Source organism: Equus przewalskii, chromosome 25, assembly GCF_037783145.1.
Source record: "Equus przewalskii isolate Varuska chromosome 25, EquPr2, whole genome shotgun sequence".
Lineage (NCBI taxonomy): Eukaryota > Metazoa > Chordata > Mammalia > Perissodactyla > Equidae > Equus > Equus przewalskii.
Window position 1 is genome coordinate 41,766,460 of NC_091855.1, and position 15,752 is coordinate 41,782,211.

Here is a 15,752-nt window from a genome sequence, read left to right on the forward strand (position 1 = left end):
GTGCTGGGAAGCCGTCTAACAGCAGAGACCCAGGGGAGCGAGTCCATGGGCACTGGAGAGACGCCCGCCTTTCTCCAGCTGGGCCCCCTTCCTCGGGCCCCTTCCCACGTGCGTCTGAAGGAAAGGACTTTGTTCTGGGGACTGAAGACCCAGATTGGGGTCTCACTGTGCCGCTTGCCGGCTGTGACCTCTGACTGCGAAGACAAACGAGAGGATGGAGACAGCCAACCATCCCCGAGTGATTACCACCTGTTAGGCCCACTTGTCAACACTCCATCTCATCTTCACAACAGGCCAAGAGGCTAGGGCTGTTCTTATTCCCATTTCACAGATGAGGCAGTGGAGGCACAGAGAGGGTAAGGGATTTGTCCATTGTCACACAGCTGGTAATTGGTAGAGGCAAGATGGGAAGATGACTGTCAGTCTACAGAGCCTAAGTAAAGAGAGCTAAAACCCCGCTCTGCTCGCCTGCCTCTGAGAGTAAAGGATGGAGAGACACCTCCCCTCGCCCAAGTGGTGCCCAAGCCTGTCCCAGCTTCCAAACCGTGTGGTTCTGGAAAGGGCAGGAGGGAATGATGCGTGTGCTGGTTGGCTTTGCATTTTTATGTGTTGTGGGGTCCCGCTGATTTATCATTGTTAGCCTGTCTGCTTGTGTTAGGGTATCTTAGATGTGCTTTGTAGAAAGTAATCTATCTCAGGTTCAAAGACAAGGAATTTCTGATCCAAGTGCCAGAGTGAGGGTTCATTTCAGTTTTGAAAGAATTATTCTTGATGGCTTTTACACAATGAGATTGAGAAATGATTTGATGTGTGGTGCGAGGAGTCATGGGGCATTATGCAGATGATTGGCAATGTATTCCAGGCATGAGGCAGATCAATTGAAAATGAGAGACGCACAGCTGGGGAGGAGGGTCGGCTTGCCAGGGTGGGCGTTTGGTGTTTGGGGAGTGAATGATTCACAGTGCATCGAGGGTAATTAGGTGACGGCAAGGAGAGAATGGGTGGTGCGTGCGTGTGTGTGCGCTTGTGCACACAGAGATCATCTGGTGCCATCTTCATTTCACAGAGGCCCAGAGAGGGGAAGACACTTGCACACAGCCAGGTCAGGTGGCAGTGCGGAGCTGGAAACTTGCGTAGGAAGTGTTCGAGTGCTTCCCTCTCTGGATGCTGTGTGCTCCTCTCCCTTGCCTTTGAGTGTTACCCTTCCAGGGTCAGTTCACGGTCATCTGACCTGTCCCAGGGTTGGGAGTGGGGGCTGCAGGCTGGTCCACAGCAGGGCTGCTGAGCCTCCGGGAAGAGCTGGAGATCCCGAGCTGGAACCTTCTTTTCGTGGGAAGTGAAGTTTTTTTGACACTCCTCTCCCCCGTATGAAAGCTGTGACGTTTCTGGGGCCAAGAAATGAGGCATTTCCCACTTCTTGTGTGCTTGCCAGAAGGGCCTTGCAAGATTGCGCCTTCAGAAGAAAACCTTGGGTTGAAGGAGGAGTAAGAGAAGGAAAGTGTGGCAGAGCCCAAGCTGCGTCTTCTGCTTTCGGAAAACTTCATTCCGTGTGACTTAAACTGTTGAGTGCGCCCAGGGCAGGGCGGCGTGCCTGCTGGGGGCTGGCTGTCCTCAGGTGCCCAGCCGCAGCCAGTCTCGGCTCGTGTCATTAAGGGAAGAATAGAGCAATTTGGGAAAATGCTTTTAATGTAATTGAGAAATGCAGATTGCAAAATTGGCACACTTAGGAGTTGAGACAGTCCAGTAAACTGTCCCTCGCTGCCTTAGCACGTGGACACAGAAGGCTGTTAAAGCTGCCCGTCTACTCCAGTGCTGGCTTTGCCCTTCTCCTTTTTTTAAAAATGAGTTGTCTTAATTTAACTTTGTTTTATCATAAAAGTGGTAAAACTTTGGGAAAAAATGAAAAAAAAAAAGAGCAGAAGTTAACACTGTAACCGTAGACCCTCAGGCATAGTGAGCATTTCGCACACAGCGTCTCCTTCCAGTCTTTTGTCCCATGTGTGTCAGCTGGCTTTCAGGTACTTCGTTTTTGTAACTGGCATTTAAAAATTACGGGATGGTCATGTCCCCCTCAAATTGCTAGTATTTTTCCCCCTCCAGAGAACGGGTGAGTAAGTCACTGCAACCTCTGCAGACCCTGTGACGGGGACGTGGAGCAGGACTCAGGGACAAGGCAGTGAGAAGCGGTCAGAACATGCCTGTGAGTGAGGCCGGTGGTGTCAGCCCAGGATCCCTGGGAGCCTACCTTCACATAGCCTCCCTGGACAAGCTTCTGGAAGTTTCCTTCCTTGACAAGGTAGAAGAGAACATGCCTGGAAACCTCTCAGAACTCTGTGGCCCTGGCTGAGACCCGGAGGACCAGACAGGCTTAGAAACCTGGCGCAGACGTGGCCCCGTGGCTCTGCTCTGCCAGGGGGCTCGAGCTGCCTCCAGGTGTGTCTTCCCACCAAGAGGGAGGCCCAGGGACTCGGACCCCCCATGGAGCGGGCGCTGTGGAGAGATGGGGACACCCCGGGCTGTTCCCCGGGTGGGGCTTTGACTTTGGGACTCTGGTTGTTGGACGGCCTGGGTGTCTCTGAAGTGAGCGTCTCATTTACTTGTCTTTTCTCTCTGGTTTTCTCTGTCTTTGCCTTTCTGTTTTATTTTTCTGGGAAATTTCTTCCACTTTATCTTTCAATCCTTCTTTTTTTCGATTTTGTATTTCTCATACGCTCACATATGTAAACTTTTTTACTGAAGTATAACATATTCATAAAAGTGTTCTGTGCTATCATATTTTTACGTTCCAAGGGGTTTCTTGTTTTCTGAATGTTCCTTTGTTTAATCTAGTATATTATTTTTTATTGCATATTTACGAGGTCTTTTCTTAGTGCTCTGAGTTCTTTGAAGCTTTTCCTGTGTTTTCTGAGATGTTTCTGTCCCTTCTGTCTCTGAAGGTCCTTTTGTCTTGATTTGGTGTCTTGTGTTTCATGTTAGAGATTTTCTGCTGTTCATTCAGAATCAGGAGGGAGGCCCGAAAAAGCTGATCTGACCAGAGGCTCAGTGTGTGTGTGTGTGTGTGGGGGGGGGGGTGTGTGTGGTGTGTGGGTGTGTGGGTGTGTGTGGGTGCGTGGGTGTGTGTGGGTGCGTGGGTGTGTGTGTGGGGTGTGTGTGTGTGTGGCTTGTCCACAGTGAGGTTGCTGTAGGTGACGAGGCGGCAAGCAGGTGCTCATTGCAGGACCCCCAAATGTGCATATCTCAGGTGTTTTCTCTCAGCCTGGTCCGTTTCCCAGAAAGGAATGGGCAGGCTGCAGTCTGGCGTCTGAGCTGGGGCCTCAGTGTTTAGCATGCAAACTTCGCTCTAGCCCGTCCTCCTGCTGGTTTTGTCGCTCACGTCTTGTGCACAATTTTTCCTCTCAGTGCACAGATCTACTTCATTCTTTTTAGTGGCTCCGTAGCCTTCCATTGACGGCACACACCATCATTTATGTGTAAATGTGACCGTGTCTTCTTACCCTGGAAGGTGGTAGAATTAGCACTTTTTTAAGCGTTTGCTACTCTAATGGTATCTTGTTTGAGAACCAAATGAGTTCATTTGTGTGCAGCTCTTCTAGAAGGGGGCTTGCCACCTCGTTAATGCTAAATAAGCGTGTGTGGCCGTGGTTCCTGTCCATTAATCTCCTGTAGTTTTAGTGTTTCTCTCATCTGGGCAATTTACATACTAACAATATTGACCTGTCAGTCATCATATCTCCCCCTGCCCCCGCCATGTGTGATGCGTTGTTTGACTTTGAGTTTTGGTATTTAATTATTTTATTTTTTCTTACAGAGAAAACCTCACATTTTTTGTGCCCAAGTCTGCGGACTTTTCCCTTTGTGTTGTCTTGTGGCTTTAGAGCACGGCGTGTCCTCGCGCATCCCAAGATCTGATAAATAGTCACCTATATTTGACCTTCATCTAGCAGTGATTAGCTTGAGCCAGTTTCAATTCTCGTCATCTCTGGCAGGCTCTCCGTGGGTCCGGGGCAGGCCGTGCGCCCGTGATGAATGTGTGCTGGGTGCCAGGGATCGATCGGCATGCTAAGGAGCTGCGCTGCTCCGTGACGCTCCCCCTCACTGACGCTGGCTGCTAATGATTTAAAATGACCTTCTTCCCATCCAGCTTATTCCGCGGGGCATGGTACACCACTGCTACCCAAACCTTTCCTTGGAAAAGAAATGTTGTTTTTGACCATAAAAGAAATACACATACGCTATGGAAAAACAGGAAGGTATAAAGGAAAAAATTGCCATCATCTTTCCACCCAGAGGCAATGACTGTAGACTTTTTGGTATATTTCCATCCAGTCTTAAAGAAAAAAAAAGGAAATTGAACATCATTGAGTTCCAGCTATACATGTAATTTAAGTCCTTCCCCTGCCCCCCCCCCACCCCAGCTAATGCCCCCACGTACGTGAGCAGCAGCTGTTAATGCCGTAATTTATGGCAGTGGTTTCAGCGTGGTCTGCACTCTCCTTTCCTGGGGTCTGTTGGGGTAAAAAGCATTTTCATAATAGTACCTAGGAGTTATTTGCCTTTGTCACTGTCACTCTATCATGCATGTGCGTGGAGCTTTCCAGAGGCTACGGGACACGTGCTGTTGCGATAGATTAAACACAGAAGCACTTTTGAGAACCCAGCTGATTTGTATTAAGCCAGCTATTAAAGAGATGGCAAAAATGTAAACAATGCCTTCTCCCTAATTTTTTTTGTCTTGGAAAATGTAGTTATTTTTCAGAAGAAATATGTTATTTATGTTAACACGTGGTGGGTTTATTATTGTTACTTTTCCAGAGATCAATACGTATTTTTAACTGTCCTCAGTTTTAATTTCTAACATGCTACATATGGATAGATAAAACCCGCATGCACAGCAGATCTTTGGGGTCCTTGCTAACTTTAGAGGAAGTAAAAGGGAACGAGAGATTTGAGAACCACGGTTTTATTTACGTCTGTGGTTCCATCCCGGGGGGACGTCCGTGTTGGTAAACACAGTGTCACGTCCCAGCTCTGGTGGATGTGTGGCGGTTCAGCCCCAGCCGTGTGGCTGCCTCCTCCTGCTTGGTTAGCTCTCCAAACCGTGTGACCAAAACATGATCCTGGAGGGTCCCAGCCTCCCTCGGTCCCCCTGGCCCTTCTCCCTGCCCTCCCTCTTGCCCTTTGTGAAGATGATTTAACTGCATCACAAAACTATGGGGAGAAAAATCTCCCAATTCCAACAGACACTAAAATTGTGATTGTCCTTTTAACATCCGCCCATCAGTTTCTGGTCCGTGTGAGCTTGTGTTTTTCTCAGAGCGCGCAATCTTGCAGCTTGCTTTCCCACTTAACATTCCCCCCCAGCCTCTCCTGCCACAGCGCCACCAGCCGCCTGGGCGTCTTTGGAGGGTCGTCAGTTTTCGCTGGTTCCATGATGCTCTACTGAGTTGATTAACTGTAATTTACTTAGCTGTCCTTGGACACTTAGGTGGTTTCTAATTTTTGCTATTATAGATAATGCTGAAGTGGTTATCTTCATGCATGAAACCCTTTTCTGTTGGATTATTTCTTTCAGATTGATTCCCAGAAGTGGGACTGCTGGGTCAAAGGGTTGTACATTTCCATGGGTCCGGATGCGTCTCCTGTCAGATTGCTTTCCTAAAGGATTATACCAATTTGCACTGCCACCGCAAAGCCTGCGTAATAACCAACTATTTTGCTGAACTGTCATGCCTAGAATTTTCCCTTGGAGCCCCGAGGGGGCAAAGGCCCTTATCTAAGTGAGTGTGATCTATAATTATTTAGACTAACACCAAAATTGCTTTCAGAACATTTTTAACCTGCTGAGTTTAGAATTCTAATTCACAGGCACGCTAGCATTAAAAGTTTCACAAGTAGCAATTTCTCTCTCGCGACTCACAGTGTGTTTACACAGCTCCCACAACCCGAGGGAAAACCAAAGAGCTTTTATAAACAGAAGTGGGCTCTTTCTGAACTAGTTGAAGTGTTATTTTTGAAAGGTACAAAAACACAAATTAAAACACATTTTCATTGTAACCTCTGGCTAGAAAAGTTGTTTGTTTTTGTCCCGGTCTCTTCTTCCGTTCTGCTCTGGCTCAGGTGGACTCTGAAATGCCCTGCTTCCTTGGAGTCCTGCCACGGGCCCTTAGCCTGGGGTGCACGGTGGCCATCCCTGGTGCTGGCGGGGCTGCGGTGGGCAAAGGAATGCGACGTAGTCTGGTTCTCTCCTTGGGCAGAAACGGGACTAATGGTGGAAACCGCAGGGGGAAGAGGTCAGTGCAGTGTGGGGAGGAACTTTCCAGCACTCAGAGCTGGTCAGCTTGGGGGGTGGACTCCCTGGAAAGAGGACGAAGATGGAAGAGTTGAGTGCAGGTTGGAGCCCACGTTGCCAGTGGGCTGAGAAGTAGATGCCAGTGTGGGTGAGGGATTCCAAGGCCCCTTCTGGAATGGTGCATGCCCTTGGCCAGGGCCCACAGTGGCTGCGCACTGCCCTGGACAGAGCCCGAGCTCGGCCCTCCAATATGGCGCCCCCGCCCGCTCGAGCCTGGCACGGTGCTCGGCACTCCGTGAGTGTTGGGAATGAGGCGGGCACAGCCCTCCCGATTTCTCTGGCTTCCGCTTTCTCATCTGTGAAATAATTACCTCTCAGGACTGTGCGGATCAGCTGAGGTTAGACCTGCGAAACCACTTTGTAGACTGTAAAGCCTTACAAATGGAAGGCATTATCAGGAACTTCGAGCCGGGGTTTATGCTGTAATTGCCTCCTAAGCCGCGCTCAGAAGCACCGGAGGCTTGCAATCCAATTTGACTCCAGTTGCCTTGATGCGTTGAACAAATAGTCTGGTGCGCGCCCATTGACGCCAGCAGGCCTCTCCAGGAGCCGGGCTCTTCTAGACGTGGCTTCCTATTTTCCGGCTCAGCAGCGTGACGTTGGCTGCTGCTGGCTGAGGTGGTGGACTTGGGGACAGCTCAGCTGATAAGCCAGGCCGTCTGGTCTTGTTGCTGGATGGCCAGTGAATTCCTTGGGCCTTGTTTGAGGCTGGCTGTCTGTGGTGTGAGCCGTGGGGGGGTCCCAGAGGTGACCAGGTGCCACAGAGTGTGTGAGAGAGACAGCTCTGGGAGTTGTCAGGAGACCTGGTCTCTCCCCTTCTCTCTTTATTTGGTCATCCGTTGGTCCAGTGGGGCTCAGAAGGGACCAGATACACCCTTGCTGGCCAGAAAGTTAATGGGGAACAGGCCTCAAAACAGACTGGAGCGTGACAACATGACAGGCCCTGCAGGGTCCACCTGTGTTGGGGATGTAGGTGGGTCTGTTGGGGAGGGGCAGAGGCCGGCACCGCCTTCAGGGGATGGGAAGGTGGAGCCAGAAGATGAGGAGATAAGCAGCCCCGGGTGGGGAGGAGTGCTCTGTGCGGCGCTGCCCTCCATGCTGCGGGGGGAGGCCGCCGAGGGCAGGTCTGGGCAGTGTGGGCTCCACTGAGGGGGCCGGGTGGGGCCGGCTGTGGGCCTTAGGGCTGCTGCTTTCTGTGCTTGTGCTGGGCCGGGCACCGCGCTGGCGTTTACACCTCCTTTACCCACGGCAGGGGCACAGGGTAGTCAGCCGAGCACAGAGTCCCACTTGGGGCTCAACCCCGGCCCCGCGCCTTCTCACTGTGTGGCTTTGTGTAAGCTCTTTAACTCTTGGGACCTTAGTTCCCCCATCAGTACAGTGGGCATAACAATAGCATCCGCCTCAGTCTTCTGAGGATTAAACAAGAAAGCCCATGGAAAACTTCACGAGTGTCCCAGGCGTGTAGCGGGCTCTCTGTAATGTGAGCTGGCGTCATCAGCCTGAGCAGCACCTTTATGCCCATTTCACAGATGAGAAAGCTGAGGACCAGCGAGAGCTCTGAAGGACACGCTGCTCCTAAGCAGAGAGCTGGTATTTGAGCTCACCCCTTCCTGCCTCTGCCTTCTGGGGTTGTTCCGTGTCACCTTCCTGCTTGGGAACTCCAGGAAGTAACACGTCAGTGTGGGCCAGCCCCTCGTCCATCTGCGTCTTAATTAGCTCTCCTGTCAATGGGAAGAACTCTACTGTAAGTTCCATGATGGGAGGGGATTTGTCCTCTTCCCTTGTTGTATCCCCAGTTCCTGGACGCGAGCCAAACACACAGTAGGTGCTTGAAAAGCCCTTGTGAATGAATGGCTAGCACCTGCTCGGTCTACGTACTCCTGTGGGCCTCGAACCTCAGGGGTATGGAGGGTCTCAGGGGTGGTGTTGTCCACACACCTGGACCCTGTCTCCCACCTCCAATCTGTGCAGGAAGCGTCCCTGCGAGGTGGGCCAGGTTTCGGAAGGGGCTCTGAGGACCGTGGCTGGGACTAAATCAAAGTGAAGGCTGGGCCCCATCTGTTGAAGTGTTTGCGTCTATGCTCCCGGGTAATGGGCTCGGGCTGACGCTTGCAGCTGGCATGTTTGTTTATTTATTATTTATTTATAAATCATAAATCCAGAGAGGATTTGAGGAGGCTTACAATAAAAGATACAAATACGGCAAAGCTGTTAAAACAAAATAGACCATGAAAAGCCACCCCGAAAAGGAGAAGGAGGCACGTAAATCAAGTTCAGAGCCGACCGCCCTCACGGGGCTGGCGTGCCTCTGTCTCGCCCTGTGCGTTCCCACAGCCCCACGGCAGGGGAGAAGGGTTACGCAGTTCTTCCTGCCCGAGTGAAGCCAACATAAGTGGCCTCCCATGGGGCCGTGGGCTGGCAGGATGGTGGAACTCAGACGAAAGGCAGTTTCTTCCAGGGCCGTGTCTTAGCTGCCCTGGGGTGAGATCCGAGGGTCAGAGTGGACCCCGGGGGGCATTTCTGTAGAGATCAGCCTAAGGAGTTCACGTGTCTTCCCCGGAGGCGAGGGTGCAGCAGGGCCGCTGGCCGCTGGGCCAGACTGCCTGGGCTGTTAGTCACTTTTCTGCAGTTCAGTTTCTCTCCTGCCAAAAGGCGGTGAGCGTAATTACCCAGCTCAAAGGGCCACTGAAGGTTAGCTGTGATGGTGTTGGCCCGGACCCTGGCACTTAGAAAGTGCAGTTGCTGTCAGTCTGACCTGGACGAGCTGTGATTCCTGCAGTGAATGTCCTCCTGGGCAGGTGGCTCAGGTCCCTCTCTCAGGGCCCCAGGTTCAGAGGAGGTGCCGCCGGACGGGGTGGCAGGATGGGTGCCCTCGTGTGCCCTCAGCTCTGTCCCTAGTGACACTTTCCACATTGAGCGTGGCCTGTTCATTACTGCTTAAAAACACTTAGGGAGTTCGAAGCGAAGGGAACATACTTTTTAATTATTTCCCCGCTTGTCTCCAGCAATGCTGTTGTCAAGGAAACCAAAACCTTTGAAAAGCTTTTCAGCTTCCCTGTCGGAAGAGGATACTTGTGCAGTTATGTTGTCTGTGGAAATGGACCTGTCGCTCTGTAACAAAATCTACTTCTTTTAAAAGGACTTGCTTCCTTCACTTCTTACAAATAGAATCTATTTGACCTTTTAACAGAAGATGGAAGGTTGTTACTGGTATTTTCTCTTTTACAAGAATTGCCTGCATTCTTGACTCAGTAGTGTTTCATTCATTCCACATCTGTTGCAATACTTGGGTGCTGGGGATGGGAGCGGGATGCAGAGATGAATACGGCATCTTGCTCTTCCTTGAAAGACTCCTGGACTCTGGAAAAAAGAAACGGGTAGATAGGTACTTACAATGCAGCATCATAACTGCCCTGGTGGGGTGGAGGATGAAATGCTATGGGGCAGAAAGGACAGCCCCCGGAGAGGGGCAGTGTCAGTGAGAGTCACAAGAGGTCTCAGAGGATGGATAGAAATTGTTGAGCAGCAAAGAACTAGAAGAACGTTCCAGGCAGAGGGAACAGACTGTGCAAAGGCTGCAAGGTGTGGAGGAGCATGCTACCCTCAGCTGGCTGCAAGGCTGGTACTGTGGCTGGCGGGTTGGATTCATAAAGCAACAGGAGCGAGACTGTGCGGAGAAGACGTGCGGGGCAGGAGATGAGGAGTGTGGAGTGTGATGAGGTTGTGCAGGCACATGCTTCAAGGAAGTTCTGTTTCCGTTGGACAGAGCCCTTGCTCCTCGATGCGTGGAGGCATGTCACTCCTTATATCCTAGCTTCGGAGGGAAGGGACACTGCTAACTCGTTTTGAGTTTAATAATTCACCTTTTCTGCAGGAGTACAGCTTTTGCTGTGATGTTTCAGCCAGCATTCCAGGAAAACTTTATGGTAGTTAAACCCTATGCAGGGCATTGGTTTCATATGAAAAAGATAAGTCATTGTTGGAAAAACAGGAATCTTCTTTTTAAGCAGTCCTTGTTATTTTTCTTTGAAAACTTTAAAAAATAATTTTAGATTTATAGGAGAGTTGTAAAAGTAATGCAGAGTTCCTGTCTACCCGTTACCCCACTTCCCCTCCATCTTAGATGACCCTGGGGCGTTGGTCAGAATGAAGAAAGGAACAGCCATGCAACTCTCTTAACTAGGCTCTGGACTGTTTGCATTTCACCGTTTCCCCTACTGTCCCTTTTCTGTTTCAGGAGCCAGGGCAGGATCCCACGATGCATTTAGAGCCCTTGCATCTCTATTTGTTAATGATTTGGCCTTTTTTTGGTGGGGGTGTGTAGTGGGCACAGGGAAGGGACTGAATCTTGTCTTCATTTGAGTTCCCTGCGCTGACCCAACCCCCGTCATCGTCCCTTGCTGGTGTCCAGGTCGGGGACCGACCGCCGAGCTTGGACCGGACACCTTTTGGTGTTCAAGACCTGTTCCCTGTTGAATCATGAGCAAGACCAGCAGAAGGTTTGCCAGTTAATGAGGCTTAATGAGCGCTCACTTATCAAGTGCCACCTGTTCCTCGTCTGAATGGTTGCTGTTTAAAGTGATAATAGCGCCCCCATTCCTCATCTTATTTCCTTCTGGATGTAACCCAGCCTGACCTTTGGGTGCATGTTGACTGGGTGTGCGTTTGGAGTTGGCGCTCTCCCCGAGTTGGCCCTTCTGCTGAGCTTTGCTGTGGTTTATTCATAACTGAGTGTGTCTTGAGGCAGTGCCTGAAAGTTGAGATGTGTTACACTTAAGGAGTGAAACTAGAACATTCTTTGCTCCCGGAGAGGTGCACACCTGTAGGTGATCTGCCCTGTCCGCATCCCTGCTCACGATGCTTCCTCCTGTCCCTGACCCTTCCTTCTCTCACACTCCTCCCCTCCGCTCACTTTCCCTCTCATGCTTTCTTTTCCATCTTTGTCTTTACTTTTCCATTCTGCTTTCTCAGGCCTTCCTCCGTGCCCCGTCCCTGGTGCCTTCTCTTCTCTGCCGCTCCTCCCTTCTGCCCCCTCCTTCCTCTCTCTCCCCCTCCCCAGTTTCAATTCCCTTCTTCCATTCCTTTCCTTGTGACAGGCCAGTGAAGCTGTTGCCATGGAAACAGAAGCCCAGCAGAAGCTCCCCTCTGCTTTCCGGATGCTTCTAACAATGATGACGCAGATAATGTTGAGTTCTAGAATCAACTGAGCCCTGACCTGTGGCCTCCGGAGTCCCTTCATTTTCCAGAGGCCAAACCGGTGCCACAGTTCATAATTCTGCTCAGTAAATGGTCATTTTTGATTTGGAAACTCCAAAATTTGAGTAATCCACTTTCTGGTTGCTCCAGAAAACTAGTTGCAACCTATGTGAAAAATACTCAGTTGGATTTACTTGTATTAATGGAGGGGACGTGCTCTGTGCAGGCCGTGGCACTGCGAGTTCCTGGGCGACGTAGACTGCACGTGGGAGGCAGGTTCTGCACCGTGGCGGAATTCCTGGGCTGGGTGACCGATGGCTTGTAAAGAGTGTTGGGGACTGTAGTGGTTAAAGTTCTGCACGCTCCACTTCAGTCCCCAGGAGTGGAGCCACATCACCCGTCTGTCGGTAGCCATGCTGTGGTGGCAGCTCACGTAGAACAGCTAGAATATACAACCATGTACTGGGACCTTGGGGAGGGGAGAAAGAAAGAGGAAGACTGGCAACAGATGTCAGCTCAGGGTGAATCTTTCCCAGCAAAAAAAAAAAAAAGAATACTGGGGCAAAGGGAAATTTGGTTGGAACCTTAAAAAGTCTTCAGATGCTTAGTTTCACTCAACGCACGTTCAGTGAGGACTTGCCAGTTCCAAGACGGGTGCTCCTCCCCTTGAGAAGTTCCTACTTGGGTAACAGAGCCGAGGTTTGGGTGCACATGTGTGTGTGCGCTTTACCGCAGAGAACATTGTCTGATATTTGTCATAGTGATCTGGCAAGTCCGGCCGTGTCACTTCTGTGGAACAGCCCATGCGCCTGCACGTGACGAAGGCTTTCGTGTCCCCTCCAAGGCTGCGGGCTCCCGGGCCCTCGTGGAGCTGGTTCACGGTGGCGGCGGCTCGTTCCTCGTTTGTCCAGGCTTCCACGCAGGCCCCGCTTGTTGGCATTAGCTAAGATTTGGAGTTTTGCCGTTCAGCCCACACCAGCTAATAGCCCGGCAGGGGAGAGTTCGTTCATGGATTATATTTTAGTTAGTGCTTATTCCCAAAGGTAACTTTGCTTAATAAAAACCTTAAGCCTTTATTACTGTGCTTATGAGTACCCTGGCTCCGGGGTGTAAAAATAAGACTTATAAAATCCAAACATTATTGGTGGGATGCAAAAACATTTTCATTAATAGAGGGTGTGATAAAAAGCAAAAGGACTTTCTGTCTGTGCCTAAATGGTCTTCCTGCACTTAGGTCTTTTTATTTTCATAATCATTTCGAGCTGATTTAAATAGCGCCCTTTCAGGAGTGAATTGTAAAAGAAGGAAGCTTTGGTGTGTGAATAACTTTACCACTACCCACAGTATTTCTAGCCAGTTGCTATGACTTAAGTAGATAATGGACCCACACAGCAGTCACTAATGGATGATAATCTGGAGTGTTTTTGTTATTGTTGTTTTTATTTTAGAAGAAAGGTTTGAAATTAGCATAGTAAATCTCTGTGGGATCTTTGCAAATAAAAGAATATTCACGTTAAAAACAACTTTCAGGAAAGATGTATGGTAATGAATAAAACATCAGTGAGTGAAAATAAGCGTGTTTAATTATTCAAGTAGAAGTAGTAATTTAAACTAATTATTGCTTGCGGATTTCATAATTCAGTTTTTGTCTTGCAATAATATTTCCTCTGGGCCTCCGGGGCACATCGGCGGCTGCTCTGTTCCTGGGGCAGGGGGCCTCTTCCCCTCCCCCGTGGCCTCAGCCTCTGCTCCCAGAGCGTTGGCCCTGCTCCTGGCCAGCCTCTTTGGTGGCTTCAGTCCCCCGTGGAGCCCCCTTGCACCACCAAATTAAGCATTTTCTTGCTTATCACCTGCTGTAATTGCTTCAGGAGTCTCAGACCAGTCCTGCCCCTGAGTTCTAAGTGTCACAAGGCAGGACCTCTCCCTTCCCCCCGTGTCTTAGACTTCCCTGTCCCTTCCGCAGGCCTGGAGGGGTGACCCCCAGCACGCGTCCCTGCGTCCCTGCTTCCCATGAGGCAAGTCCTTGCCCGCCCGGGCTGCCTCAAGCTGTCTCCTCTGATGGACCCGCCTCCCCTGCTGGAGTTGGTCTCTTCTTTCTCCCCACAGTTTTGTACCAGCAGGTTCAGCAGGTTCTTGTGGTCCTTTAAAACAAAAAAATTGTTTAATTTTTTTCTTTTTTTGGCTTTTCACTTTGCTTCTGATTCTAAAAGGAAAACATGTCCTTATAGAGAAACTGAAAAGTACTGGAGGGTCTAAGCAGTAGGCGGATGATGCACCCCCGGGAGCGGGCACCTGGCCCTCGTCCTGGGGGCTCTGTGCCCGGCGCGTCCAGCTCCTTCTCTGTGGTGCCCGCTCTCGCTGTCTTCTCTCTGGAATTGTGGGGTGGCATCCCAGCATGGACTCCTGGGAGGGGCTTCAGCTCCTTCTCAGGGGGCATCTTCCTGGGGGCTGACTGGCATTGGTGGGTGCTGGTGAACGAGTGGTAAGTGCTGAAAAGTACTTTTGCTCGATCGTGTGAGGCTTTTAAAACCCAGTTGTTACTGCTACTCCCATGAACGCCCATAATGGCATGGGAGGTTTTTGCTGCCTGGAACAGATCTTGACAATTCAGGTGAATTATTATTCTACCCCTCGGAAAGTAAAGGGAAAGCTTTCTATTTGTAACTTCTTCTCAAGTACCCTCTGTCAAAAGGTAGTGGCATCTGCTCTCCTGACATATGACAGCCATTATTACCTTGGTATAATCACACACCATTCCATCCCACACCAAAAGCTTTCCATCCATCACGTCAGGAAGGACAACCTTTACTTAAGACACTTTTCCCCCCTTCCTTTGTTATTGCTTTTTCCTGAAAAAAACAACCCTCTGACTTCACAGGCATGATCTGGGCAAGCGAGTGACTCATTTCTTTGCGGAGTTATTACTGTGGACAGGGACAAGACAGGTGGGCCACAGGGGGTGGAGTGAGCAATGCATCAGGGGCCAGGAGTCCGTGTTTGGACCCACCGATCACCAGCTGAGGCCCTGAGCCAGTCAGGCCAGCTCCGGCTTTGGTTTCTCACAGTTCAGCTGTGATCCCCAAGGCCCTTTTAAGCCAAGTGGTTTTGTGATCTCCTAGCTAATTTTAGCTAAATGAGGTAGTGAGAGAATTACAGGTGTCCCCCCAACTCTTCCTGCAGGGTCGCTGAAATGAGCTTTCCCGGTTCTGAACAGGTTTTCTCTCCGTGTGCCCTCCAGAGGAAGTCATCAAGCAAGCAGAGAAGTTATAGCACCTTGTGACCACCATGAAGCAGAGCCACGGGCTGAAATAAAATGCCGTGGGGGTGAGACCTAGGCGGCCAGCCTTTGGGGGCACCTTGACGTTGTGCAGGTCCTTCCCTCTCTGGGAATGGACAGCTGAGTCGTGCTGCATTTGTGGGCCTGTCTTGCCTAGCTCAGGGCTTCCATATCACAAGTTCCCCATAATGGCTGTCGGGGTGAATTAAACTTTCTCTCGTAGGTCGCATCTGATCTCCCCTGTTTGATTTTAAGCCTCCTCAGGGGAAGAAGCCGTTTTTCCTTGTTTCACTTAAAAACTTATTTTTAAGAGTGGAAATACATGAATTTGGTACAAAATTCAGAAGAGACAAAAGAGAAAAATGGGTCTTCCTCCCTTCCAACCCCTGCCACCAGGTCCCCTACCCTGGATCTGGAGGAGCCACTCCTCCCCCATCTCTGTATCCTGGGGAGCACCCAGCTCCGACGCCGGAAGTGAAGCGGACTTGGACTCCCTGGAATTAGAATGACCTGGCTGCCTTTCCAACCAAAGCACGTGTGGCCAAATATTCAGGGAGGGAATTGGAGGCAAAAGCCTTAGGAATTATTGGGATCAATGGGACTCCCGCAACGGACTGGGCAGACTTGGCCTTCTGCCGGGGTTTTCTCTACCTGGGGCCCGGGGAAGGCCCGCAGCCTCTCCCCCGACCCTGTTTCTTGTGAAGTGGGGCTAGAGCCGCTCTGCCCGCAGGACTGTGGTGCACAGTCAGCGAGATGGCAGCCCTGAGTGATGCCTGGAGCTTGGCACAGGCATGGTGGCTCCTGGCTCCTTCCTGGTGCTTAACAGTGATGATGGAGAATGAATATGCATCATTTTGAAATGATAATATGAAATCGATGTGGAGGTGTGATTCCATTAATAGATTGCTGATGAACTCAACATTTTAGGGG

The 15,752-nt window shown here is 50.5% G+C and overlaps 1 protein-coding gene and 1 long non-coding RNA gene across 4 annotated transcripts in view; one reads left to right on the forward strand and one right to left on the reverse strand.

The window, feature by feature from the left end:
* Positions 1 to 15,752, forward strand: part of WDR25 (WD repeat domain 25) — a 137,229-nt gene that overhangs the window by 10,066 nt on the left and 111,411 nt on the right. The window lies entirely within an intron of this gene.
* On the reverse strand, positions 8,466 to 11,460 carry LOC139079334 (uncharacterized). Its single transcript, XR_011532894.1, has 3 exons — positions 11,170 to 11,460; positions 10,213 to 10,382; positions 8,466 to 9,709 (listed from the first exon to the last, which is right to left on the reverse strand). It is a non-coding gene; the product is annotated as an uncharacterized lncRNA (long non-coding RNA).